The sequence below is a fragment of the Tympanuchus pallidicinctus genome, unplaced genomic scaffold (genome assembly GCF_026119805.1).
Source record: "Tympanuchus pallidicinctus isolate F22 unplaced genomic scaffold, pur_lepc_1.0 scaffold9, whole genome shotgun sequence".
Taxonomy (NCBI): domain Eukaryota; kingdom Metazoa; phylum Chordata; class Aves; order Galliformes; family Phasianidae; genus Tympanuchus; species Tympanuchus pallidicinctus.
The window spans coordinates 15,516,192-15,542,642 of NW_026294813.1; the positions used below are offsets into that span (position 1 = coordinate 15,516,192).

Here is a 26,451-nt window from a genome sequence, read left to right on the forward strand (position 1 = left end):
AATTCCTCCTTAATTGCTCCAGTGTTTCAGCCAGTTTGCAGGGGAGGAGCAGGAATGGCAAATTAGCTCCCCCTCAGGGCTGCATCCCTCTGGGGATCTTTCCGAATTTACATTCCCATTGTGTTCTTTAATTAGTGCATTCCTTCAGCTTTTCTGAGAGTCCCAACACTTCCAGGGCTGTGGCAGTACTTTATAAATAATACGGGAATATTCACTGCATTTGTGTTGTGCTCCTCCCAGCATCCTCGTGGCTGTCAGCCTTCCTGAGGACCACACATAGTCCAGAGCAGCCCACCATCATCAGACCTAGATCTGATTTCGAGGGAATCTCACTGACCTCCTCTTCCTCCTTCTTCTGCCTTTCTTGGGGTCCCACCATCCCGGACAAGAGTTTCTCTCCAATTGCTTTGATTTGATGTGTTCCCATCACATGGTTCCCATGCTGGGATGGCACTCTGAAAGAAGGTCCCATTGACTGCTCCATGGCTTGAGCCCATCAAGCCTGACCCTAGCAGCATCGTGCCATGTACCAAGACACGGGCAATGCCTTCCAGCCAGAGACTTCTGCTGGACGCAAAACTATGGGGACAAAATCATGGGGCTAAAATTGTAGAATGTATTTAGACTTCAGCAAATCAGCCAGCCACTGCCCACAATAGTAGTGCAGGCAGAACCCAGAACCACTCATTACTCAAAATGGTGGGAAAGCCTCCAGCACCTCCGGGCATGCAGAGGTTCCCCCAGATAGCCCTAAAAAACTGAATGGGAACAAAGTCCAAAGGAAAGGAAAGACAGCTCAGCGCGATTGCGCATGGCAGGCTCCAAACCATCATTTTCCCAAGCCTCATTAGGGATGATTTATGAAGGCTGACACCATCGTTAACCTCTGACCACGTCCCACTGCCTGCAGGGCATTTCGCAACCTGCCCGCACTGTCTAGCAGCACGGCAGTGGATGACTGCAGCTCTATCTGTCCCCCTAGCACAGCCGGGTGTGATGAAGGCAGCTCATTGCATCACCTTACATGTGGCAACCTGGCCAGGGGTACGGTGCAATGCTGGCTTGGGGGACAAACCCCACAGACTTGGCACAGGCACTGGGCAGTAATAACTCACCATTTGCGATCCCATCTGGTTCTGACACGTCCATTATTCAAAGGCATTTGGCAAAGACCTCGGGCAACTAATTTCCAGTGTCTGGGTCAGTTCACAAGCTTATGAATTCCCAAACTACCCTCTGTTCGTGCTCATAGCCAAGCACTGAACGGGATTTTGGCTTATTTCAAGGGAGCTAGTGTTTTCTTAAAACACCTGCCCTCAGTGCCTGCAAAATCCCATGGATCCCCATTTAATGAACATATCTAGTCCTCCTCTAAGCTGGACTAAAGTGAAAATCCAATGAGTCCACAATGACACATGCTGACAGCATACAAGCCTCAGTATTGAAAAGTGGGAAAATTCCCCATCTTTTAGCAATTCCAATTCCACAGGTGATCTTCACAGAATCACAGAATTGAATCGGAATCAGAATCTTGTGCCATCAGAGACTCTGAGCCAGGGATGCATGCCTCTGTTCTCCTTTTCCAGTAACTGAGGAGCATAAAAATGGCAGAGCAGAAGCAGCTCCTACTTTGGGACCATCCCCAGTCCTTCCATTGAACATTTCTTCCCCTCTCAGTAGGGGTCCAAGGATGCGTCCAGCCGCCCCACTTCCAGTCAGTCCTCAGCCCCATGGCAGTGCTCCATGGCCACGCTTCCTTGGCCAGATGACAACTGGTCCCACTGCCACTGAGTGCTTGCAGCTCTTAGAAACCACCTGGCATCACATTACCGTTCAGAGGAGGAGTGGGAGGTGCACATGTGGGAATAGGAGATGGGGGTTTGCTCGAGACAGCTCTGTGCTTTTGGCAGGACTTGAGGGCATTTGTTTTGAAGCTGTGTTTACATGCCTTTGATCAGACGTGTTTAACTTTTCTGGTGCGTGACAGCAGCAAAACAAGTTTGATACATGGATAATGAAACACATTGTGCGTCTGTACATGTAAACGGCTATAACAAGGCTGTGCACATCAGTAACTCAAGCTGGAGGCGGAGAGGGGGAGATGGAGATGAGGGGAGAATGCATCACGATGATGCCAGGGCGTTAAGAAAAAGCATTAACCCAGCAACAAGAGCTCAATTGCAGCTGCAGGTTGGCCAAGTGGAGCATGCTCCAAGAAGCAAAACTCTTCACAGCATCATAGGGAGCTCCTCCTTACCAGCTATAACCCAGGGAGGGGCACCATGAAGGGCTCTCATTTCAGCACTGTCCGAGGACACTGCTATCAAGCTGTCCTAGCTGTGAGGTCCTCAGCAGCTCCTGAAGCCAGAGCTGCCTTTGAGAAATCTGGCAGTCAAAATCAGCAAGCAAAAAAGGAAAAAGCGCTCTCAGAGATAGTCCTAAAATAGCCTCTCCCTGAAATGCTATGGCACACCTGGCACAATTATCAAGGACGTTCTTGCATATGTTTAGACCAACTGGACCGCTAAACACCCTGCCGGCATTTCAAGCCTCGTAAGGCACTGAAAGCTTCCTCCTGGCATGCCAGTAAAGTGCAGAGAGCTGCTGGCTTCCTCCAGAGCAGCAGGACAGCACCGGAGCCATGTGCACAGCCATAAGCAAGGGAGCATTTCCCAGCACTGCAACGCAATGCCACGCTCTGAATGGCCAGTACTTATGATGACGTGGGGCAAAGCCTCAGCAGAGACACTGGGCTGCTCCTGCTAAGCACTGTGGAGGTGATCATCCCATTTGGGAGGCTAAAGGGAAGCAGAGGAGCATGGATGCTGAGCACGCATCACCACCAGTCTCTGCTTAAGAGCAGACCTGGGCATGTTAAATTTACTAGTGCAAATGCAGGCAGCAAGACTTTATAATACAGTCCCATGCTGACCATGCTTCAAGATGAGAGATGCCACTATTTCTCCGTGCTTAGCACAGCAAATGACTGGAGCATGCTGGCACAAGAGGTTTCCTAATGGCATGCCACCTCACTGCACAACCTGTCAAGCCGACGCAGGCTTATGTGGTGGAGCACAGTTGGCAATAGAGGGGGAAGTGAATACTCAGCTGTGATAAATATTTAACGTGCTTTTAGTCCTGAAGAAGTGTAGCACTGAGGCCATCATCCTGTAAGTGAAAACCAAGGCTGATTAATGGGGGAAGGTACTCCCATTTATGGGAGGTTAGGATCAATCCCAATTCTCAGCTATTTGTTGAATCTTTAATGCTCTTTTTCGAGAGCAGAGTTTCTTGGTGAAGGGCAGCATCCTAATAAGGCTGCTTTAACGGCACGGATGTTAAGAGGGTATAAATAAAAGCCTTGTGAAAAAATAAACAGTGAGATGAAAAGGAAGGTTTTGCACGGTCACTGCATTTGTATGGCTTGAAAAAACAGCTCTGAGAAGGTCCCTTCTTCTCTGGAGGACGGATTTGTCTCTTTCACAGCCTTTCCTGCCATCACAGAGCTGAGTCCAGACTCACTGCCAGGCTGGAAGGAATGGCTGCCCATGAAGTCAGAAAAGCTTCCCAACTTTCAGCAACCACTGTGTTTGCAGAGGCAAAGCAGTTGAGTGGCTGTAATAAGTGTGCCATCCCTGTAAAAAGCTTCCAGCTGGGTCCATTTCCAGACTAACAGCTGCTCTTTGATCTTTCACCTCCCTCATTTCCCACTGGAAAGGTCTGCCCTGCCTCCTCCACACCTCAGCCCTCCTCTCAGTTCAGTAGACTCATGTCCTCATGCCCCAATCATTTCCCCTCCAAGAACAGATATCCCACGCTGTCAGCCACCTCAATGGCTAAGATCAATCCCCTTTCTCTGCACTGATATGTCTCAACTACATCCCCTCCCTCATGGCCTCCAGCACCCCATCTCTTCTCTCCTGAACAGATATCCTTCATTTGACAGGCACTGCCCACGGGTGCATCTGTGACAGCACTCCTTACCCAACACAAGGCAGCACAGCAGGACAACTGTTCTCCAAGGCTGCTAAATGGGCCCAGGTGAGCAGAGGAAGAGTAAAGCAGTCTTCACCGTCATGGGTAGGAGCCTGTTTTTGTTCGTACCACACAATGCAAAAAAGTCCAGTGTTGCAAGCAAGGCTGAGCAGAGCCCTTGATCTCCCTCAGCGCTAAGAAGGTAAAGACAGTGTTGCTGGCTTTGTCATGGGCCATTCTCACAGTCCCAAGCCAACAAAGAAAACAAGCGGCCAAGCCTCATCTCCTTCAACAGACCTCAGGCACAAGCCAATGTACTGTGGGAAAAAGCACCCACACAGCAACATGCATATCTGTGCCAAGCATTTCTCACCTCTCCCCATGACACATGGCTTCATGCCCTACCAGCACATCTCTCATCTCCTGCCATGCAGTATCCACCTGCTGATGTGTGCACAACAAATACATCCTTCCCACTCCACTCCTGTCTGGGCACTGGGATCAACCAGAATCTGAAAGCCAACTCCACTGTCAGCACTCTTCCTCATCCAGCCTTGTAAAGAGTGACCAGAAGCTGAGATACTGGAAAGAGCCTCTGCTACAGGCTAACCTGCAGGTTGTCTTTGGTCCTCCTGATCCCAGCAGAACGCATGGAAGCAGGAACACTCTCCTGCACAACACCAGTTGGCTGACAGGAGCTGACATGCAAACTGCCAGCATTAGAGGGAGAATGAGCAGCGGAGAGAAGCAACTGTATCCTGAAGGGGACAGGATTACATCGAATTCCCCTGCAGGGCTCCACATTCCTGCTGCCAAACCACACGGATTGACCGCACGGCTACGAGGTGCTCCCAGCACAGAGGAGGGACAACCAAGCCCAATCCTTAGCCAAAACACCTAGGTGTTCTGGCTTCCCTCCCCAGATCAGGAGACCCTTTTGCAGACCTAGGCATACTGAAGGTGATGGAAACAGGGCTGCTGTTGTTTACAGGCTGCTGGCAATGGTGCTGGGCACCCCACATCCCTCCCCCAGCCAGGAGCCAGCTCCAAGAAAGGAAATTACACGAGCCAGAAGGTTTGATGGAATGAGCCCATTGGGTGGCTTGAAGATAGCTATTAATGGAGAGCTTTCTCTAATTGCTTTTGTATAATCTGGGGCTGCTAGGCGGAACTGGGTAATAAATGAAATCCAATTACATTTTCTCTCAGTATTTATTTTATTAAGTAGAATTCATCAGCTGATGAAGGGCCCCTCGAGGTAATGGCTCATGACCTAGTGGAAGGCACTTTTTTTTTATTATTATTATTATTATTTTCCTCACTTGGGGAAGCAGATAATTCAGTTCCCCAGCAAAGGCAGGCTGGTCCCCCTGCAACCTCACCGTATGGGGTGGGAGTCACCATGCAGGATGTGCACAGCACCCACACTTTTCTCCAAGCAGTGTCCCTGTTCCTACTGCTGGAGCCCCAGCAAGCTGCCAAAATCACCTTAAACAGAAATAGATCATCAGTACACAGCTTTCATGGTGGGTCCAGAGTGATGCTGCAGGGATTATTCCTACTGGGCATGGAGTGCCCTCTCAGTCTATGCCTGCCCTGGAGGCTGCAGATTTTGGGGGCAGCGCTGTTTCCCTTGGATCAGTGTGCAGCAGAGGACAGTGTTCTAACTTACAAACTTTGGGCCCAGTAGAGGACACATCTGACTACCACCAAACAGGATGCAAGCACCAGGAACTCACATCCACCAAACACACCCTCACACCAGCACATCCATAAGGACCAGCCTCACACCACGCTGCAACAATGAACATGAACCTAAAACACCCTCAAGCATCTGTCTTGCATGCATGTGCCTATTGCCAGCAGGTAAGGCAGGCTGGGAACACTTGGTACTGGCACCACTGTGATTGCGCTCCAGCTCCTGAGCACAGCTTACAGGAAGGCACTGCTGGAGCACAGAAACTAAATGTGGGCACATGGATCCTTCTCTGGGCATGGAGCAGCAGCAAAACCAAGCACAGCAGAGGTCAGGAGAAGAGCATAAGTTCTCTGCTTGGTAAACAGAATTACAGACAACAATTCCATGGGACTGGGGTGGCCACCACAGTGCAAGTCCATTCCTCCTCTTCAGCCATTTCAGCCACGGCTGCTTTCCACCCCATCTTCTCACCCAGGTACCAACTGCTGCTCTCCCAAACCCAGCGCCAGCAACAGCAGCAGCAGCTCACCCAGCCTCTCATTGCCATCTTGTCATACAAGCCATTCATCACCCGCCAGTGAGCGCTCGTTACAGACGACAGACTCCAGCCTCCATTAATTAATGGGAAATACTTAGAGAGGCATACACACATGCACAAATCTGTCTGAGCGATTTCCTTCGGCACCCATGCGGGCGCAAGCAGGTGCTGCGGCAGAGGTAGCGAGCTGCAACCGGGCACAAAACAAAGAAACATCAATGCAACAAGAGAAAAACATGGCATGGAGGTGGCTTATTTTTTTCTGGAGTGAGTATGAAGTTCCCCATGGCAGCCCAACACAGCTCAGCCTGCACCAAACACAGCCTTCACACCGCGGGTTGAGCGGAAAACAGATGAAGTCAGAGCTGACAGCGAGCTGTGCGAGCAGTGCCACGTTTCCCCGCGCTGCGGCAGAAGCAGAGGGCGAGGAATGAAAGGGTTTCAGAGGGATCTTCTGAAGCTTGTCTGGCTTTTTGATTTTGGAAGAAAACCTAAAACCGATTTGAAATGAAATCTAAACATCGTGTCAAAACCCTGTGCTTGATCTTTTTCACAAGTGGGCTTTCACTTTCTTCAGCTGAGGCTATTTGCCAAACACAACACAGAAACACAAGCTATTCCTGCTAATCCGAAGCTATTTTTCACCAAATATGTGATTCGTCTGAAACCTTTCTGCCCAGCTCTGCTTTAGTAGCAGCTATCTGCTACACCGCCCAGGCAGGATTTATGCTCAAATGAGCATTTGTGAGCAACAGTCAGATGGGATTCATAGAGAAACGTATCATCAATAAATCTGTCAATCACTTCTCCAGCTCTCAGCACGGGGCTGAAGCCTCGAGTAAATACTCAGCACTTTGTCAACCTTTACCCCAGCAAAGTCTGGGTAAGAGACCTCAGGACTTAGCCTATTGATCACTTACCGTTGTTTGCGATGCCCTGTGTACGTTAGAGATGCTCCCTTCAAGCAAGATTAAATACCTGGCTTATGGCAATGGGATTCAGGAGAAATCATTATTATTTTTTTTTGACTAGCAGAGGAACACACACATCAAATTGCCCCATTGCCCATGGTGATACCAGGGCCAGGTGACCACTGCTCTGCACCCATGCTTGCTCCCAGTGGGCTGTCACAGCATGTCCCAAGGCCATGGAGCACATTTCTGTGTGCTAAAAGCAGTTCTGTTTCTGCACCTCTCAGCTCCTCCGGTAGCGTTTTGTTGCAGTAACAATGGAGTGACAGCTTCCCTGCAGCTCTGAGTAGCATCCCCAGCTCAAAGGCAGCCTTAATACATCACTGCTCCCGCGCCTTTCAGTTCTTACATTTGTTTGAAGTTAAGCTGATCTAACTTGGGCGACTGGGCGCAGACAGAGTCGCTCAACCGAAGCGCATCGCAGAGGAGCTGCAACAGGCATTCAGCAGTGCTGACACCTCCCTGGCCAGGGGATGATGCTCACTACCCATTCTCCCCAAGCATCACTTAGATGCATTAAGACAGACAGAAGTGCCTATCCTGGCCCACCCAAGGGGACATCTGGGATGTTCCCCATCCTGCAATCATGCAGCTAGAAAACCCAGCACTCATTCCTCCAGCAAAGCATCTCCCAGAAGCATCTCTCTCCACCGATTGCATAGAAAATCAGCACACCTTCAGTCTTCAAATTTGAGACAGACACCCAAGCCAAGCCAGAAGACAGCCCAATTGTCCCTGCAGCACAGATGTCAAGAGCCAGAAAGCAAGCAGAGATAAACTGACTGCAAAAAACTTTCACATGGGAGCCCCTGACTAGGTTTGCCAGGAAGGGCTGCGAATGCAGCACTGATGATGCTTCAGAGGGAATAATTACCCTTAGGTTTGTCAAAACAAGGTCTGCTGCCCACCATGCAGAAGCCAGGTGTGTTTGTTCCATACAACACATCACGTTTTTGCTGATTGCTGGTGAGAAGTCAGGAGCAGGGACACCCTGCTGCAGGACACCCCACACAGCTGCTGCAGACTGAGCACTGCTTGGGATGGAAGATGCTTCAAAGGGAGATGAAGTCTCACTTTCTAACAATGCTTTGCCCTGAAGTCCCCACCAAGCAGACCAGCATGCAAAATAAATATCCCTCTGCAACTAAAAACCTGCAGTTCATACCCCAAAAAGACAGCCTGCAAGTGCGCATCACATCATCAGGGCACACGATGGGCTCACAGCCTGCAAACCCTGACACGTGCCCAACCACCAGTTGCTCCCCAGCTGCATGGCACTGTCAGCGTGGGCACACATGTGCAAGGTGGCACGCCAATTCCCCAGCCCTCACCCACACAGCTCGCTGCATCGCGGGCAGATTTCTGACGCACGCTCACCTCCCGCCTTGCTTTATTTCTGCCTTGTGCCCGACCTCCCCCTCTCCTCTGAGTACTTCTCCCGCTGCCGTTTGTTCCTGTCCTTTACAGCCCTGCTGCTGTCACTCGTGTAACCTTGCCTGTTTGGTAATTTGTGGCAATAAAGTGTCACGGTGGGGAAAAAATACAGCATCCCAGCGGCATATAAATCTCTGATCCATAAATCGTGCAGGCCCCACGTGTGTGCCCCTCCTTTTTTATGTAAGTGCTACGATTTAGGGCAAGGGGAAGAAAAAGAGCCAGCAATATGATCTCAGTGAAGGGCAGCACTGAGCCAAACTTGTTAGAGGCTGTTACACCAAGCCTAGCATGTGCTGCTAACTGCTCTGGAGCAGAGTGGTGTCCCAGCAGCCTGGAACCATCCTGCTGTTAGAAAGAGAGAAGGTTCCCACTGGCACCCCATTTCCATTGGAAAGGACAAGGGTAATGCCTCACACTGCTTTCGCTCACAGGGCAGATCCCACTCCAGATACACCTCACATCTGCCCTAAGGGGCAAAGCATCGGGCATCCATCATCACAGTTCTCCTGGGGCCAAGACCCACAGTGGCTGTAATGCAATCTGGTGAGCATATAGTATTTCAGAGGGAGTGCTGTCCTCGTTACTGACGGTTGTTTCTTTTAATTGGAAAACACTGCTTGGCTCCATTAGAGCCCTCATTTACTGAATGATTGCCACGGTCATGCTGTAGCTCAGCAGTAAAAAGCCATCCCCAGTACTGCTGCTGCCTCTTGGCTGAGCCACATCTCCTGTGCCTCATCCTGCAAGCCACCCCCCTCACAGCCCTTGGCACATTAGGATCTCACCTGCCACCCATCATATAGAATAGCAGAAAGGCTTGCATTAAAGCCTCCTCCTGACACTGACATCTTTCTGGACATCCATGGCCCACCTGCACAGCTAAGTATCATGCCTGTGAATACAAACAAGCTGGGGAATGCACATCCACTAGACAGATAGCTTGAGAAAGTGTCATCACCACTTGAAAGCCTATATGTGGTTTCATTACAAAGGTACCCACTTCCTGGCTTGCCCACTAGTCAGAGGAATATATGGTCAGAGCAAAGTGGCACCCTGGAGACAGGCTGAAGCTGAGCAGAGAGCAAGGGATGCTCAGAGCACTCTGCAAAAACTGTGTAGATGATCACATTACAGGGAGCAGAAATGTCCCCTGCCCCCTGGTTCAGGAATGAGGCACCCTATAAAGGATGCGTTAAAATACACAGTCAGGTTTGGTATCCTAAACCTGCCTGCAGACACCTCCTTCTCTCCTGCAGCCCCAGGCCACTGAAGCACTTGCTTTGAGAACACCATCCCACCACCACGGCTGGTCTTCCGAGCCCCAGTAACAAGCTGTTAATTAGAGAAAATCCAGCAGAGGTCACCAAAATGGACGGGGGAGTTGTGGAAGACTGAGCTGGGCTCTCTGCAGCAATGCAAGGCAAGACGATGAGAGGCAGTGTGCTGTAGCTGAAAGAAAAGGCTGCCACTGGATGCAAGGAGAAACTTCTGCCTGTCCTGAGGGCCAGCTGGAGGACTGGCTCAGACACTTGCTCTCACTGAAGACATACATGGACATGCACTGCAAGACCTAAGCTGGCCTCAGGAGCCACTCCTGACATTGAGGCTGAATGGTTTGTACCAATTCAAGTGCTCTGTGTGTTTCTTGAAGAGGGATGTAGACTTTTACAGGAAACAGAATGGCACTGGCCACACTAACTAACTAACCAGTAGGAAAAACCTCATTTCTGAGCCACAATCCCAGGAGGCAGAGGATGGAGACCTCCAAGCTGTAAAGACTCACAGCCACACAACCTGAAACAGCGCTGGTGACAGTCCTGCTCTGAACTACAGATCTCCAAGGTCCATGTGGGTCTGCAGCAATGCAAGGACATGAGATCACTGTTCACACCTTATTTTTGACCGCAGAGCACCTCGGGGCCTCTCAACCATGTTATTCTTGCCATCTGAAGGGCACGTCCCTCCTTCTGAACAAGAACAAAGCCCTCGAGCAAACGAGCCACCATCATCGGCAGTGCCTGGAGGGATCCATCTCAGACAGAAGGTAGGACAGATTTCTCTTCAGACCCTCATAAACACTGCTAAATGCTCAAAAGCTGCATAAACAAGTGACAGCAGCAGAGCTCTGGCAAGACATCTGTCCATCTATAAATAGCCGCCTGTCCTTATCGCAGGGCTTTGATGCGTTTGGGGAGAGCATTTTTTCCCCGTCTCTTCCAAGTCCCAGGCAGCACAGATAATGGGCTCGCATCGATCCAGCTCAAGTATTACTAAACTTCCTACTATCGTGGCAGCGTGCCAGCCTCAAAGAGGACAAGAGAACATGTGTCTGTTCAGAGCCAACCACAAGGAGCAGGCAGAAAATTGCTTTAGACTTTAAAAAAAAAAAAAGAAAAGAAAAAAAACAGGTGCTTTTTGCAGATTTGTAGATCAATCTACAATGTATTTTAGAGGTTTAAAAAAAGTCAATAGAAACAAGATATATCATTGCTGCACAAGAGCCTGAGAAGTCGTATTTCTATTTATGCTTCTATGAGCACTGCACCGTGGGCTTGCCTTCCTGCTGCTCCCTGCTGAGGTCCTGCATTGCTTCTCCAGCAACAAAGATGGGGCCAGAGGATCTGCTTTCACTAACTCTTTGGCTGTACCTGGAGCTGGTTGGGGTCTGATGTGCCTTATATGCATCACAGCTGCACCTTATGCCCTGCTTGCTCTGCAGCCATATAGACATGGGCAGCTGCACCAGCACACTGATCTCCCACCATCTGGGTCCCCACCAACCTGGTTCAAGCACACAAACGCACCTGGGTTTCTTGGGATGCTCCTGGGTTTGGGTGTTGCTGAGATGGCCCCATGGTGACCACTGCTCCAGCCAATGCTGCTGTCCAGAGGACCCTTCTGGCAACATCACATTGTGTACATAATGCAACAAGTATATGCCCACAGTGCACTGACTGCCAGAACAGCACGGTACAATGGCCAGCCCTCTGCTGAAATCCCCAGGAATTCATCCCTCCTATGGACATGTCTGCCATATACCCACCACTCCTCTAGCACCACAGTGGCACAGCTTGCAGAAGCCTTAGTACTGACCTCCTCACAAGCCCTTCAGCTCCACCACAGAGCTCTACAGCACATTCTGCACTTTTCTCCCTTGCTTTTATTATTATTAAATGAGCCACATGACGTGTCTTATTAAACCAGACCTAAATCATGCCTGCCCCTCCCTAGATTCTGTGTAATGCATCAGCCATTAAACATGCAATTAGTCTGCATTCACAAATCCATGCACTGCTCACAGCGGGACCGCTTGCCTCTGCTGCTGCCTAACGAGCCTCCAGGCAGCAGGTCCCACTGGATCTGGCCACAGCCATTCTTGAGGCACAAACAGCCTTCCTTTTCAGAGAAAGAAGGATAATACGTGCATCTGGACCCCTGAAGTTGATGGTGTTTCATTGACGCACAGGTGGAGCTGTGGGATGCCCAGCTCTAGTTGCCCCAGAGCCCAGCCCAGGTCATGGGAAATGGGTAAGGCCGCAGCCTCCAATCCTTCCTACAGCCTGAAACACAGCTACAGCACAAACACCTTCCCCACATCCCACCTGACCCCAAACCCATGCCCCTCCATCCGCTTCCCATTCCTTTGCCAGGCTTGAGCTGCTCCAGCAGCACATCAGCAGTGTTGGGCTTTTATTCCTGCACTGCAGCATACGAGCAGGCGCCAGGGGACGTATCATTCAGCAAAGTCAAGGAAGCAACAAGCAGCGTTAACCATTAGCATGTGTGTACGGAGACCCCTAATAAACTCTCTTTTCCCTTGCTCCTGTCTGCTTTGCTTTGGGCCACTAAATCCAATTCGGCAGAGCTCAGAGCTTGTAACGAAGCTGCAACACATTTGTCAGATCCCCGACTAGACCCATGGCTAATTTTACAATGCTAATTTATCTCACCATATTATATCGCTTTCATTTCATCCCCCCGGATCCCATTACTGCCAGCGTACCTTGTAGCCAGCGTGTAACAGTAATTGGTATTATTAGCAACGTACTCTCCTTGTGCTGCTCTCTATTTGCAGAGCTGCAAGGAGAACTGTTGCTGGGTGGAGGATGAGGGACGGGAAGCAGTCCTTACTCCACACCATCCTACAGATGCCACCCCCAGGCACTGCTGATGGCAGTTCTGCTGCTGCAGACCAATGTGCCCCACCAGGAGCTGCCCACCCCTGTGGTTTCTCACCTTGAGCTACATCCAGTGCCTGCACCCATGCCCAAATGCAATTGCAGGGTGCATTCTTGTCCTTGCCTAGGGCTCAGGGGACAATTATTTGGTTGATGCAAACTGAAAGAGGCCGCAAAACATCCCTGGGAAATGGGTTGCATGGGGGAGAGCAGTAGAAGCAGGCAGTGAGAATTCCTGACACTTGATGTCTTGGTGAAGTTTCACCTCTCTGGTGCAAGTGATTGCTTTTCCAAGATCAGCATAATTAAAACCATGCAATTTTTGCTAAGTGGAAGGCTATGCTAGTCAAACAGTGACAATCCTCATTTAAGATGCCTTTGCTTGGCAGTTAGGGACCCGCTAAAAATTTAATTCATCACTTTCATTTTTCAAGCCCAGCAGCAGCAAGCATTGGCTTTCCCAACCCCCAGCAAGTCTCAGCATGGCCCATATGTCCAAACAAGGCAGTACCATCACCACTCTTCCTTTGCTCCAGTAGAGCCCCTGTGGCTTAGGAAGTGACCCCAGATTTCTTCAAAAATGATGCTAGATTATCACAACGCATATAAGGCATGAATAGAAAATCTGACAACCTTTTGACCAGTGCTGGCAGCCATGCTGTTTTCCTAAGGGGACACAGCCCTACAGCATCAGTGGGACAAAGCTGGGCACAAGATAGATGCCGTATCCCATGTGCAGGAAGGGTGAACAGAAAAGGCACCAGCTCTGATGCTTAGAGCACATGAATTGAGGGCAAGGCAGGTAAGTGAGCACTTCAGTACACTTCTCACCTCTCCACCGGTCCTGAGTCCTGGGGGAGTCCCCTATTTATCATCAAAGGCTCCGGGATTCTTCTGGTTGCTCACGATTGGCTGAACCCCGTCACTCGGATCTGGGAGTTTCTTCAACAAAGCAGAAGAGACAGTCTGTCAGGTTATCTGGTGCAGCACTACGCTTGCTTCAAGCATAGGCAATGAACAAGGGAGGGGGCATCTGTTTCCCAGCCCTGGCAGCCAGGGGTGACACAAAGCTTGTTCGGATGTACAGCCCTCCCACAGGAGCATCCCAGTTCAGCCCCAGAGCACGCATCTGCTTAATTATTTTGATTTAGAGACATGAAACAGGAGAGGGGGAAAAAATACAGCAGCTTGGGGCATCTCTAATCATCCTTCAAGACAGCAACAGTAGCCATCCAAAATAATGTAGCAGGACCAAATGTCAGCCCAGCATCCTGGCACATGCCCACAGGTCTTGTGCTGCATAAGCCCTAACCCTGCAGGGCCTTATACACGGTTCCACTGTACGCCAAGGGAAGGAAACAAGAACACAGAGTTTTGTGGTACAGGTTCCCAGGACTACAAACGTGTGAGAGATGCTGTGTGATGTGCTGCCCAAAGAGGTGGAGTCTGGGGCATTCAGTGCCTTTGGTTACAACTGCAAACACACTTTTCGTGTTAGACAAACAAATTATCAGCCAAGATCTGCACTCATTATCTAGCTCTTGTGGCTGAGCTTCTTTGGTTCCCTCCTCCTTTTTAAGCACTTTGAGAAGATAAAAAAAAAAAAAGTACTACGGTTCTGCATTATTAAATATGAAAAATAGAAGGAGCCAAACTCCGCTGGCAGAGGAGAGCCTCAGTGCCGCTCTTGGGGAGACGTTTTCCCATGGGCGACTGCAAGCCTGGAACACGATGTGCTTTAATTAGCACCTGAGCTGATGAGCTCCATCCCAACCCTCCGCAGGACCACATCCAAACACTGCACAAACCCAAACTGCAGCCCCTGCCCACCCCCATCTGCCTGCAAAACCCAAACAAACAAATAACCCCCCCTACCTCCATTCCCCTCCTGATAAAAAAAAAACAAACTCCACTGGGCGCCTGATTGAGAAACGCTCATTTGCAAAGTGCTGGGAAATAATTAAAAAGTTTTCCCAGAGCTTAAAAGGAGGGCAATGGACCGTTTGTCACGCTGGCAGCGCGTGGCGTACCACAATTTATCATGCTTGTCAGGTGTCAGACACCAGGAAATTTAACTCCAGCTGCCCCGAGCCGAACAGCCGCAACGCCCCATCACTCACGAGCTGCCCCACTGGGCACCCCAGGCTGACAGGGTGCACGAGGGCTCCTTCCACCAAGCTCCTTTGCTCTGCAATGAAAACGATGCGTTTTTTGTTGTTGTTGTTGTCGTTTTTAGGGGGGGGGAGGGTTTAAACCACAGATGGAGCAGAGCAGAGGAAGGCAGGGCAAAGCAAGCAGTGAGGATGCTCTGTTACAACCAGGGACCCTTGGCTGAGGGGTGTCCTTGGGACCCACTCACACCATGAAGATGGGCACAGAATCACAGAACTGTCTGAGCTGCAGGGGACCCTCAAAGGTCCAACTCTCCTTCACGGACAGGGACACCTACAGCCTGATCTGGTGCTCAAAGTCCCCAGAGCCTGACAGCCTGACCTTGGGTGTCTCCAGGATATCCCTGAGCCCTGTTCTATAGGAACAAGCCATCTCTGGTACAGACCCCAGAGCCTTGCCTTCTCATCTTTGCTTCTCAAGGACTCAACCAAACTGAGGACCAACTCAGGTTTTGGAGGGACTCAGCAGGTGTGTCCAGAACAGGTGTGCACCTGAAATATCTAACTCAGGGCAACCTGCAGGAATTGAGTATCAGTGAGCTGAACTTCCCGGAAAACAGGATACAGCTCTGAGGCAGGCTTGTGTAGGGTGCAAAGGGCAGCACAAGCTCCACAGGAGGGTTTGCAGCAGCCCTGAGCTCTTGCAAGCACCCTAGACTCAAGGTCCCAAGTGCCACTATCAGGACACGTTATCAAGGTGATTGCTGGATAGGATCTGGCAGGGCTGTCCCCACAACTCGCTCTTATTTTGGACACTTCCATAACGACATGCTGAATTAGGAAGATGCGATGCAAAAGAACTGGTGGTTTAGCTGCTTGTTGCATGCCTCTGTACCTCCCAGACAACCAATGGGGCTGAGGCAGAGGGATATCCTAGTCAATTCTTGCTAATACTAATACTTATACTAACAATAATACTAATGCTGGGAGGGGGGAGGGAAGCCTTTTCTCTCCCATCATCATACACAAAACTATATGGATCAGGGATCAGTGAGTTCTTTGTGCCAACAGGAGGGACCCATAGCCTCCCATCAGTGAAGCATACCTTGCATCAGTTGAACTATGGGCTTGGCAGTCCTGCATGCTCAAAGCACTGAAGGTCCTGCGGGGAGCAGAGCGGCAAGTAGCACCTCTGCACACAGACTGTATACACTCCTGAAAGCAATCTGCCCTGGTCTCACAGTGTAAAGGTACTAGAGTTTCTTCAGCCTAACTGCAAGTACATGTTTTTTAAGCTACTGATAAAGTAATGTCTTTTTTTTCCCCAAAGCTTGCCCTGAGAGCACCTTAAAACACTTCTCTGCTAAAAGTTTCCAAAAAAGTTCAGCTGGCAGCAGAGACATGCAAAGTTTCAGTCTACATTGTTAAAGACTGGCATAGTTTCAAGCAACTGAAGAGAGGGTCTTATAATCACAAGTGTCAGGCAACCTTAATTATATTATTTCCTGAAGGAATGAGTTTTCCCTGCTGAAGTCCAGAAGTTATTAAAAAAGTTGACCTCACTGGAGCCAATCAAGATGGAGACAAGAAGCCTGTGATGGATTCTTAAGGAGAATTCATGCATTTGCATTTTGTGGAGAGGGTTCAGGTTTTTAGGACAGGTGTCCTTGTGGGAGGAAGGACACCAGATCCAAGCAGTGGTTCATAGGTATCCCCTGCATCCAGCTCAGAGATCTTCATGCTGCCAAGACTTGCAACTCCTGATCCCCATCAGTGTGCTCTCATCTGCCCTTCTAGGTGAGGAAACCCCATCCTACCCTTCCCAGCTGCGCCATTGCTTCCCAGGAGCTGGCTAAGAGGATGAAGCATGTCAGGAGGCAGAATAACTGAAACTGGAATAATGAAACTGGGATATTCCTCCAAATTACTTGGAGAGTTTAGGTCACCTGTTCCCCACAAATCCCATAACACCAATACTGTCCCCAAAAAAGCAACTCGGCCCCAAGGCTGAGTGGTGGGTGCAGTATCTCCAGCAGCATGCACCTGGTGCTGGCTGCTTTGGCTGTGATGTCCATGGAGATTTTTGCAACTGAGAAAAAAGCTCTTTTAAAAAGTATGGAAAGTCTTAACATGAGAGAGAAAGGGCAGGCTGAGCTGACCCCTGCCAATGTCCCAGAACAGAGGAGTATGGCCCAGGCTGGAGCATACCAGTGCTGGGCTGGCTCTGCAGGGCCCTCTGTTCCTTACAGCACCACATTTGTGCATCACAGTAGCACTGCAACAGGCTGAAAGCACAAACTTTGTCTCACCCCTCACCCTGCTCACAAGCACTGCTGAACTGAGGAGTACCCCATGCAGGAACCCAGATCCAAAAAGGGGCCGCAGAGCGGACACCATCTGCACTACAGGACCAGCTCCCCAGGTGTGTGCAGGAGCTAAATCAGACCTGTGCCAGGCACCTAAACCCACATGCAGGCACACAGAAGGAAGGCTGTAGGAAGAGCCTTGCCCAGCCCAGCACTCCCTGGGTGAAGGCTACACACAGCTCCCAGGGGGGAGCGAGGCTACGAGTGACCTCATGGGTTTCTTCCACCGCTGCCCTCTCACTGCCGTGAGTCACGGAGCAGTGACAGGCCATTTGTCAGCTCCGGTGGCATCATCGCCAATCTTATTTCTGAGCAGACATCTGACCTTGCTTGCATCCCCGAGACCCGTGTTACCGCATGGCGCAGGCAGTCTCATGACAGCTCCCAGGGGACACGAGGAGAGGCCACGGAGGTCATGGGGGATTGGGCTGTGACAAAGCCTGATCCTGACTGAGGAGGCACAGGATGAAGCCTTCAGCTGCAGGGGGTGGGCAGGGTGTGCAGGCTTGTCCCACTGTGCTGTCCTTCTCCTAGCCCAAGACAGGGTTCTCCCATGCTGAGCGTGGAGCTCAGTTACAAAGAATGTGTTCTGAAAAGGAGTAGTCCAGGCAAAACCTGATTTGTTCTCAAGTCTAGAGGAAAAAAAGACCTGTTTTCCTTCTCATCTTGTAACCTATGTCTGTAGTATCCTATGTTTCAGCCCAGTCTGTTGAAAGCCCAGTGTGCAACTTGGTATCAACCACTGCACCCGCACCTTCAGAGCCAGCCATGACCCACGCTGAATTTAAACTTACACAAAACAGAATCACAGCATCACAGAATCACATAATTGTTTGAGTTGGAAGGGACCATCAAAGGTCACCTGGTCCAACTCCACTGTAATGAGCAGGGACACAAATGGCTCCATCAGGTGCTCAGAGACCCTCCATCCTGACCTTGCATGTCTCCAGGGATGGGGCATCCACCACCTCACTGCGTCAGTACCACCCCGACCGTAAAAAACTTCTTCCGTATACCAAACCTAAATCTCCTCTTGTTTAGTTTGAAGCCAATTTCCCTTGTCCTATCACCACAGACCCTGCTGAAGAGTCTGTCCCCATCTCTCTTACAGCCCCCATTAGATACAGATAAGCCGCTCTCAGGTCTCCTCAGCCTTCTCTTCTCCAGGCTGCACAGCTCCAGCTCTCTCAGCCTGTCTTCATAGGGAGCTGCTCCATCCCTTATCATTTGCGTGGCCCTCCTGTGGATGAGCTCTAACAGGTTTACATCTCTCTTGTTCTGAGCACTCCGACAGACACTATGCCATTGGGAGACAGCATCCCTTTCCCCAGGTGAGAGAACACTGACATCATACCAGCCTGCCCTTCAGCTGCCGCTTGGACACCTCACGCAGCTCCACTCCCTGTACCTTTGGGAAGGACACTTGCTTGGTGTTGGGAAACATGCACAGGCTACCTGCCTCTGGAGAGATGTCACGGCTGCCAGGGAGGTGGGTGCAGTCACCATCCCTGGAGGTGTTCAAGGAACATGCAGACATGGAACTGAGGGACATGGTCAGCGAGCATGGTGGGTGTGAGCTGGTGGTTGGACTGGGTGATCATAGTGGTCTCTTACAACCTTAATGACTGTGTCATTCTGTAGCAGAGACAGGGTGCCTGAGCCAGTCTCGTGCTCTCTTACTTCTCCTAAGAGCAACAAATTAAAAATGACATGGGACTGGGAAAAGACAGACTCAGTTAAGATGAAGAAATCACTGCCATTAAACATCATTAGAATAATATGCCCAGAAAGCTTCATAAAAGGAGATATCATATGATTGAATGCTCTCCAGACTCTCATTTTACACAGACTCAAAACACCAACCAAGAGAGTCTTGTAAAATCCAGCTCTCACAACTTTCGGAAGGCTCTTTGTGGATTTATTATTTTTTTCTTCCCGAGGAGCTTTTTGGGTTTGCAATTGAGACTACAATTCTTTTAGTTCCTGGCGGGGTGTGTGTGGGGGGGTACAAAATAAAAGAAAGGAAAAAAAAAAAAAAATCATTTTTCATTAAACTGAAGCAAATAGCGTTTTTACTTGTCAAAAATATTTGACACAACTCTGACAGACTCAACCAGACATAAATAAAAGATTTAAACCCTCACGCTTCAGCGCTTAAGTAAAACCCGCTGTCAGCCCCACGCTGCAATGAGCTCTTCCCTATGGGCCACACTCCCCAGGCACTGCCAGCTTCATCCTGATGACAGGAGGAGGACAAACAGGAACCAGCCTCCCGCCATCCCTTCCTACAAGCCAAACCCTGCCAGCCCACGTTATCTTGCTCAGCAAACAGCCATCCCACGCTTTATTTCCTCAGCCAGCCTCCTGCAGTAGCCGTGTCAGCGATGCGGCCACAGACACTGTGACAAGACGTGGAGCGGTGTCAAAACCCATTCTGAAATCCTTCTATCCTATTAAAGCCAGTGAGGCTTATCTGCATGGATTTACACTGTTTGCCCCAATATTTAGCTACTGAGCTGACTAATCTATGTGCATGAAAAGCCCTGGTGGCTCTGAGGCTGAGCAATCTACATCATTCATCATTTAGATTAGGTATTGTCTTAATCATCTTTAAACTACTCTATAATACATAAGGGGGATGGATGTCCCACATGCTTGGGATATATGCAAGAAAAAAAAAAAAACAAAAAAAAAAAAACCACACAAGAAAAAACCCAATGGGCAGAAGCTCAGAAACTTGGGCAAAAGCTGAAGTGACAGCTCCTGGTATGCTACAAGAGAAAGGAAGCCTGTTGCACCTCCTGGCTTACCTTCTCACCTTCTCACTGGCCTTTAATTATTTCACAGCTTCCTGCAGGTGCAGGTCAAGAATGAAACCCTGTCCTGCTGTAAGTGATAGCTCTGCACATTGCCACAGGAGCACAAGGAACAGGCTTCCTCGTGGAAAGAGAAAAGAGTTCAGGGGGAAAGGGAGCGGGTGCAACAAGGCAGGAGCAAATGAGGCTTTAGTTTGTTGCTGCCAGAGCTGAGGGAGCTAATAAACAGACAGATGAGAGCTAAATTGTCTTCTGAACCTCTGTATCAGTATTCACATTACAGAGGCTGCTTCCAGCAATTCCAGCGTATTAATAATAAATGCCACATAATTACAGCAGACTTGCTTTTGTCCTCTTCCTGTTTTCTGTCAATGTCTGCTTAACCCTGCACAGCCCACAGCTGGCTCCAGCCCCACATCTCCCTCCTTCAGGGCCTCGGGGAAAGGCTGCATGTCAGTGCCAGCCTGTAGTCACCACCCACCAAAGCCACGTGAATCTTGACCGTCCCCAAAGAATTTTGACCACTTCCAAAGGATTTTGGCTACCTCCAATGCCTTTTGGCCACCCCCTGAGCACTCCAAAGGACTTTGGCCATCTCCAAAGCCTTTTGGTCAACTTTTGACCATCCGAAAGGATTCTGGCCATCTCCAGTGCCTTCTGGCCACCTTCTGACCACCCTCAAAGGATTATGGCTAATTCTAATGCCCTCTGACTCTTCCTTGACCACCAGTAATGAACCATGGCCACCCCATGACAATCCCAAAACCCAAAGATCATCTGCCAGCCCTTGTCACTCTGTGTCATCTGAGAATGCGAATGGTGCTGCAGGGTGAGAACAGGGAGTACTTGGGGGCTGGCCAGAGGGCACAGAGGAGCATCCCCAGAAAAAAAGTAGCCAATGGAAGACACAAGAGATGACCCTCTAATCTGACACTGGGTAGAGGAGAACTAAGTCTGTGTCATCATGTTCCAGACCAAGTGGGCACCCCTCACTGCAGCACCATGGCCTCTGACCCATCCAAAGAATCCCTCCTCTTAGCTTCACCAAAACGCCGTGTCCCGACCATTTCTGGAGCTTATTCAAGAGATTTTAAAACCCTTCAGCACATTTTCTTGAAGATCAGAAGCATTTTATACTATCAAACTACAAATTGAGCTCTGAAACCTGCGCAGCTCCCTACAGGACTGTTTCCAGGAGAACTCCTTCAGTTACATGCAAAGAACATCAGAGCTCTGGAAAAGGCCCATATTAGCCATGCCTGTTTACAGCAAAGCACAGGTTTAATTTGCACCTTTCTGACTCATTCCCTCTTCTTCCAGTCTTGCAGGAGGCTGCCATTCCCCTTAACACAGCTTCAATAATAGAAAAGAGCAAATACCTCAAATGGGATTTCTGCAAGGAGAAAAACCAGCATGCAAAGTGGATCGTTCCTGCCCTCCAGTGCAAATTAACTCAGCTTCTGCCCCGACTGCAGACCTTTCCAGGCATGAGACTCACTGCACTTCAAACAAATCCAACCATCAACAAATCCATCGCAGACAAATCATTCCACACACAGAGACTCAAATGCTATGGGAACACTTGATTAAGACAGCTGAGCATTAAGAAGTCTTGAAATAGGAAGAAAAAGAAAAAGCAATTTGAGCTCAGCTGCACTGCTCACACACATGAAGGTGTGGATGGAGTGACATCAGACTGGCTGTCCCTCACACACCATGTCCCACCCAAAGCAGGACATGCACAGCAGGCCCAGCACTGCCATTCATCCTGCCACTGTTCTCCCTATGCACTTGCGTCCATTGCATGGTTTCTATGCCGTCTCCTCCACAAGGTGAAGTGTAGAAGTGCTTTTCCTTCCTTGCCCATGATACATTCACTCTTTTGGCAGTTTTCAAGAAGGAAGCAGCAAGCAGTTATCCGGGAAAGATGATGAAGAGAAGAACTGCAGGCACAGCACATGCAAGGGATGGAGCAAGGCACAGGGCAGGAGTCATAGAATCACAGTACCATAGAATTGTTTGAGTTGGAAGGAATCCTTTAAGGTCATCTGGTCCAATTCCCCTGCAAAACACCTACAACTCCACCAGTTACTCAGAGCCCCTCCAGCCTGACCCTGAGTATCTCCAGGGATAGGGCATCCACCATCTCTCTGGGCAGCCTGTGCCAGTGCCTCACCACCCTGACTGTAAAAGACTTCTTCCTTTTATCTAGTCTAAATCTCTCCTCTTCCAATTTGCAACCATTTCTCCTTGTCCTATCACAGCAGACCGTACCAAATAGTCTGTCCCCTTCTTTCTTACAGCCCCCTTTAAAAACTGAAAGGCCGCTGGACCATTTGTTTGTATCAAAGCTGGTCAGAATGTGACACAAGGAAGGAGCTACCACCATCCTGCAGGGTAGTACTATGAAGACTCCTGGTAGCAGACAGCTGTAGAGTACAAGGAATTCACCTTCATCTCTGCTGGGTGGCCCTGGGCCAGCAAGACTGCAGGTACCACAGTGCAAATAGAGAAAGGTTTGCCCCAGGTGATCAGCTGGTACTCCCAGGAGCAAAGGCAGGAATGTCCCAGGCAGCAGCAGTCCCCCGGCCAAGACTATTTCCTGTTTTTCAACCAACCTCCATATCAAACCCTACACCTAAATTTCAGAATGCTCCAGGCAGTAGCAAGCACAAGAACAGTACTGGAGGGGTTGACTCCATGGACTGAAAAAGGAGACAAACAAATTACTTAATTGTTCCCTGCTAGAAACTCTGGTACAGCTTCACAGCCTAAGGCAATGAGAGACCCCCAAAGACAAGTGACCCCAGGTACCAGCTTCTGGTGCCCAAGTCCTGCAGGCTGCAGAGTCAGACCAACATGGGGATCAATCCCCATCTGGATGGCATAGAACAATACAAGAACAGCATCTTGTAGGAGTTGTTCTCCCAAAACAGAGGGACAATCCAATGTGATGGGGAGGAGCCCCATACTCAAGATCTCGGGGATGGGAGTTTGGAGAGGCAGAGGCTGTAGGGGCACAAGTGCAGGGAGGTCCATGCTGTAGACTGGGGACTGGCAGGCTGGCACAAGCTCCACAGCAGCTGATGGTGGTGCGCTGCAAACCAAGTGGGTGTCTTGTCACTCCCCTCCAAAGCAAATTCAAAAAACAAAGCATGCTCTTAATAACAAATTAAGCCGCTAATTGATACCAAGCTCTGATAGCCCTGGGGAAAACAGAGGCTGAGCTGAGCCCTATGCACCAATGCTGCACTGCAATGGAGACACAAGGGGTCTGAGCTCCCCTCAATTCCAGCTCCTGCTGCTCATACCAATCTTTCAGTAATCTGTTGCTTTCAGCCCCAACCTGTCTCCAAACACCACGACACCCAAAGGTGTTCCTATCCTAGCTGGTGGTCAGACCCAAGCACAAACCAAGCATACACAAGAGCTAGCAATTGCCTTCAGCAGACTTTTCCTATCACGCAGCAACTGGAAGAGACAACCTCTCCTAGGGCTCCCTTATAGGTAAAATCCTCCACGCCTGCAGGATAGGAACAGCTTCCTCACCACCACCTATCAGCTGCCATAAAAGCTCTGTACAGAAAAAAAGCCTCCAGCATTTTACTTCTGCAAAATGTTCTGCACAGATTCATGCACCTTGCAAAGGACGAGAAGGAGCAAAGGAACTATTCCAGTCAAGTGAAAGCTCACACTAGAAACTTTGGAGCTGAAGAACCTGACATAAGACTCCCAACTTTTGCCTTTTGGAAAATAAAGTAGAATTTCCTCCTCTTAGTAATTAAATATGAATATTAATAGGTAATAAGTAATAAGGGATAATATAGCTTGAAGTACTACACACCTCTGAAATCCATGTGAAGCTCCCAACACTTGCTGGAGGTCTCCATCCCCTTGATCTGCTAGAGCAGCTCTGCTGAGCCTAAGGAATGACATCCAGCTTAAGACACAAGCACAGGAGGTGCTGTGCAGATGAGAAGTGAATAAATAAAAGTGACTCAGGTTGACAGCAAATTGCGCAGTGAAGCTCATTGGATGGTGGCAATTCAGTGGAAAAGGCGCTGGAGTAAAGCATGTGTCTGGGCACCTCTGGGCTCAAAAGGGAACAAACTGAAAACCTGACAAATACCAACTCTACCTTAAACTAGCACAAAGCTCCTCTGGAGTCTTCCTATTTCCTATTCCAACACTCTAAACCGATAAAAAGGATGCTGGACCTCCCTGGTTGGGAAAAGAACCTTCTGTTGCCTGATTGGTAATTGTAACAAAGACAGGCTGCACCTCAGGCAACCTTTCCCCAACAAAGAGTCCGGTTCCACTGTGGTGCAAATGGCTGCTGCTTCAACATGGTTCCTACTCCCCTTCCTTCAATCCTGAGTCAATTACGGGAAGGTTAATGGGGCAGAGAGGATGCTAGTCAGCTGGGTAATGATGTCAAAGCACCTGGCACTGCCTGGGCAACAGCTAGGCAGCAGAGTTACAAATGAAGGAGTAGGATTGCACTTGAGCCCTGGAAACAAGCTGATGCAATTGAGCATAACGGCATTAATGACGATGGAAATAATGAAGAGCGCCCAGAGAAACAAGACACTGATGGGGGAGCTGAACCCATCACGATAAGTCAGCTACAGGCTCAACATGACCAGGCTCCACAGTGCCATGTCTTCACCCACAGGTGTTCCTCACTGCTTCAGTGCACCAGCCATGAGCACCACTTGGTCTTTCCACTGAAGGATATTCTCCATCAGGAGGGCACATGTTGGAACAACCTGACAAATACGGGGCCAAAGGGTGCATGAGAGCAGAGGTGCTCAGCAAAGGTGCTCCAGCAGCGCAACCCAGCAATCTCCAGACTTGAGATGCCAACATCACCTAAAAACAGTGTGAAGTCTGAAGGCAAAGCACCAGGAGCCACCATGTGGGCTGGTGTCTGCTGGCCGGGCACTCGACATGCTGTGCTTCCAGGACCATGGGGCAGCAGATAAATGTTGCAGACCTCACACACCAGCAAGCCATTTCCAGCTCTGGTTCCCCTTCCTATTTCTTCCCTCAGCCATAAGTTCCATCACATCTGCCTCAGCACAGTTACTAATTGAAAAGCCTTCTCTCCCACGCTGTAACATCAAGTGCTTTTCTATCCCTAGCTTTTAAGCTCCCCCACTTTCTTGACCCCATCCACATCCAGTAGCTGCCTTCAGTCCCCAAAACAGCAGTAAATGGACAGAGAGAAGGCGGATGGCACTCCTCCTTCCAGTGACTTTCACACTGAGCTGTGCAGATAAGACCATTGCAATCACCCCCAGCTCCAGTGGCACCCCGCAGGCACAGAGCAGGACCAGGGACATGGAACAGCCTGCACCAGAGACAAGGATGTGTCATGCAGCCATTTGCAATGTCACTGTCCTGCATTTCTCTGAGCCTTTTGCTTTTGCCTGAGATAAACAAGCATAGGCACTGCTGCTCCTGCTCCCACCCATAGCCCTCCAAGCACGCTGCTTCACTGTCATGAAACTTCTCAATGAAGCAGCTGCCTGAGGCATAAACAACAAACACCCCCAGTGGGAAAGAGGGGAGCAGCCTTTAGGGCCCCAAACTTTCCCTCTAAGCCCGTATCCTGCAGGACACGGGCGGTCCTAAGCAATTTACCCATCCAGGCACCCTATTTGCTGCCTGGGCTCATAGCAATGCCATCCCCGTTTGTTTTTAAATGTCAGCAGTAAAACCAGCTACACAGAGGGAATTTAATGGAGGAGGGAAAGAGAAAAAAAAAAAAAAGAGAGAAGAAGACGAAAGGGAGAAGAGACAGCTCTGCTAATAGCGAGTCAGCCAGAAATCTCCAAATCCATTTGAAATGCGTAGGGCTTAATTTAACTTAATGGTTTTGTCAAACATTGGCACTCTGTTAAAAGCACAGGAGAGCTGGTAATCCAAACGCCAGTGGCTCTGCCTGTGCTAGTGGCAGGAAGGATGCTGCTGGAGTCCCCAGATGGATCCATCAGGTTTCACACAAGCAGTGAGCATGGCCTTGGCTACTGCAGCCTCCCATCAGGGCAGCTCTGTATTTACTTAGCACTGGCAGCAGCCCTGGCTTCGCCCTGAATTGAAAAACAAACACAGCCACTGCATTTCTGAGCTTGTACATGTCTGAGGCAGCTCCATGCTTCTCCTGAAAACACAGCGCCAGCCAGGGAAGAGAGGTTTGTTGATTTGCCCCAGGAAGAAAAATAAAATCTCTCAACTACGTGGACCATGGAAAGAGGTGGAAAGGGAAAAAAAAAAAAAAGCAACAACTTTACTCACAGGCATGCAGAAAAAGCCAGAGGTTGAGATGCCAGGACCAGCTCCCTGCCAGTCCCTGCC

The 26,451-nt window shown here is 49.6% G+C and overlaps 1 protein-coding gene across 1 annotated transcript in view; it reads right to left on the bottom strand.

Moving 5' to 3' along the window:
- The window catches only part of CNTFR (ciliary neurotrophic factor receptor), a 170,974-nt gene that overhangs the window by 109,933 nt on the left and 34,590 nt on the right, over window positions 1–26,451 (bottom strand). The window contains exon 2 of the mRNA XM_052670628.1: window positions 13,630–13,740. The gene's annotated coding sequence lies outside the window, so the exon portion shown is untranslated. The remainder of the gene's footprint in view (window positions 1–13,629; window positions 13,741–26,451) is intronic.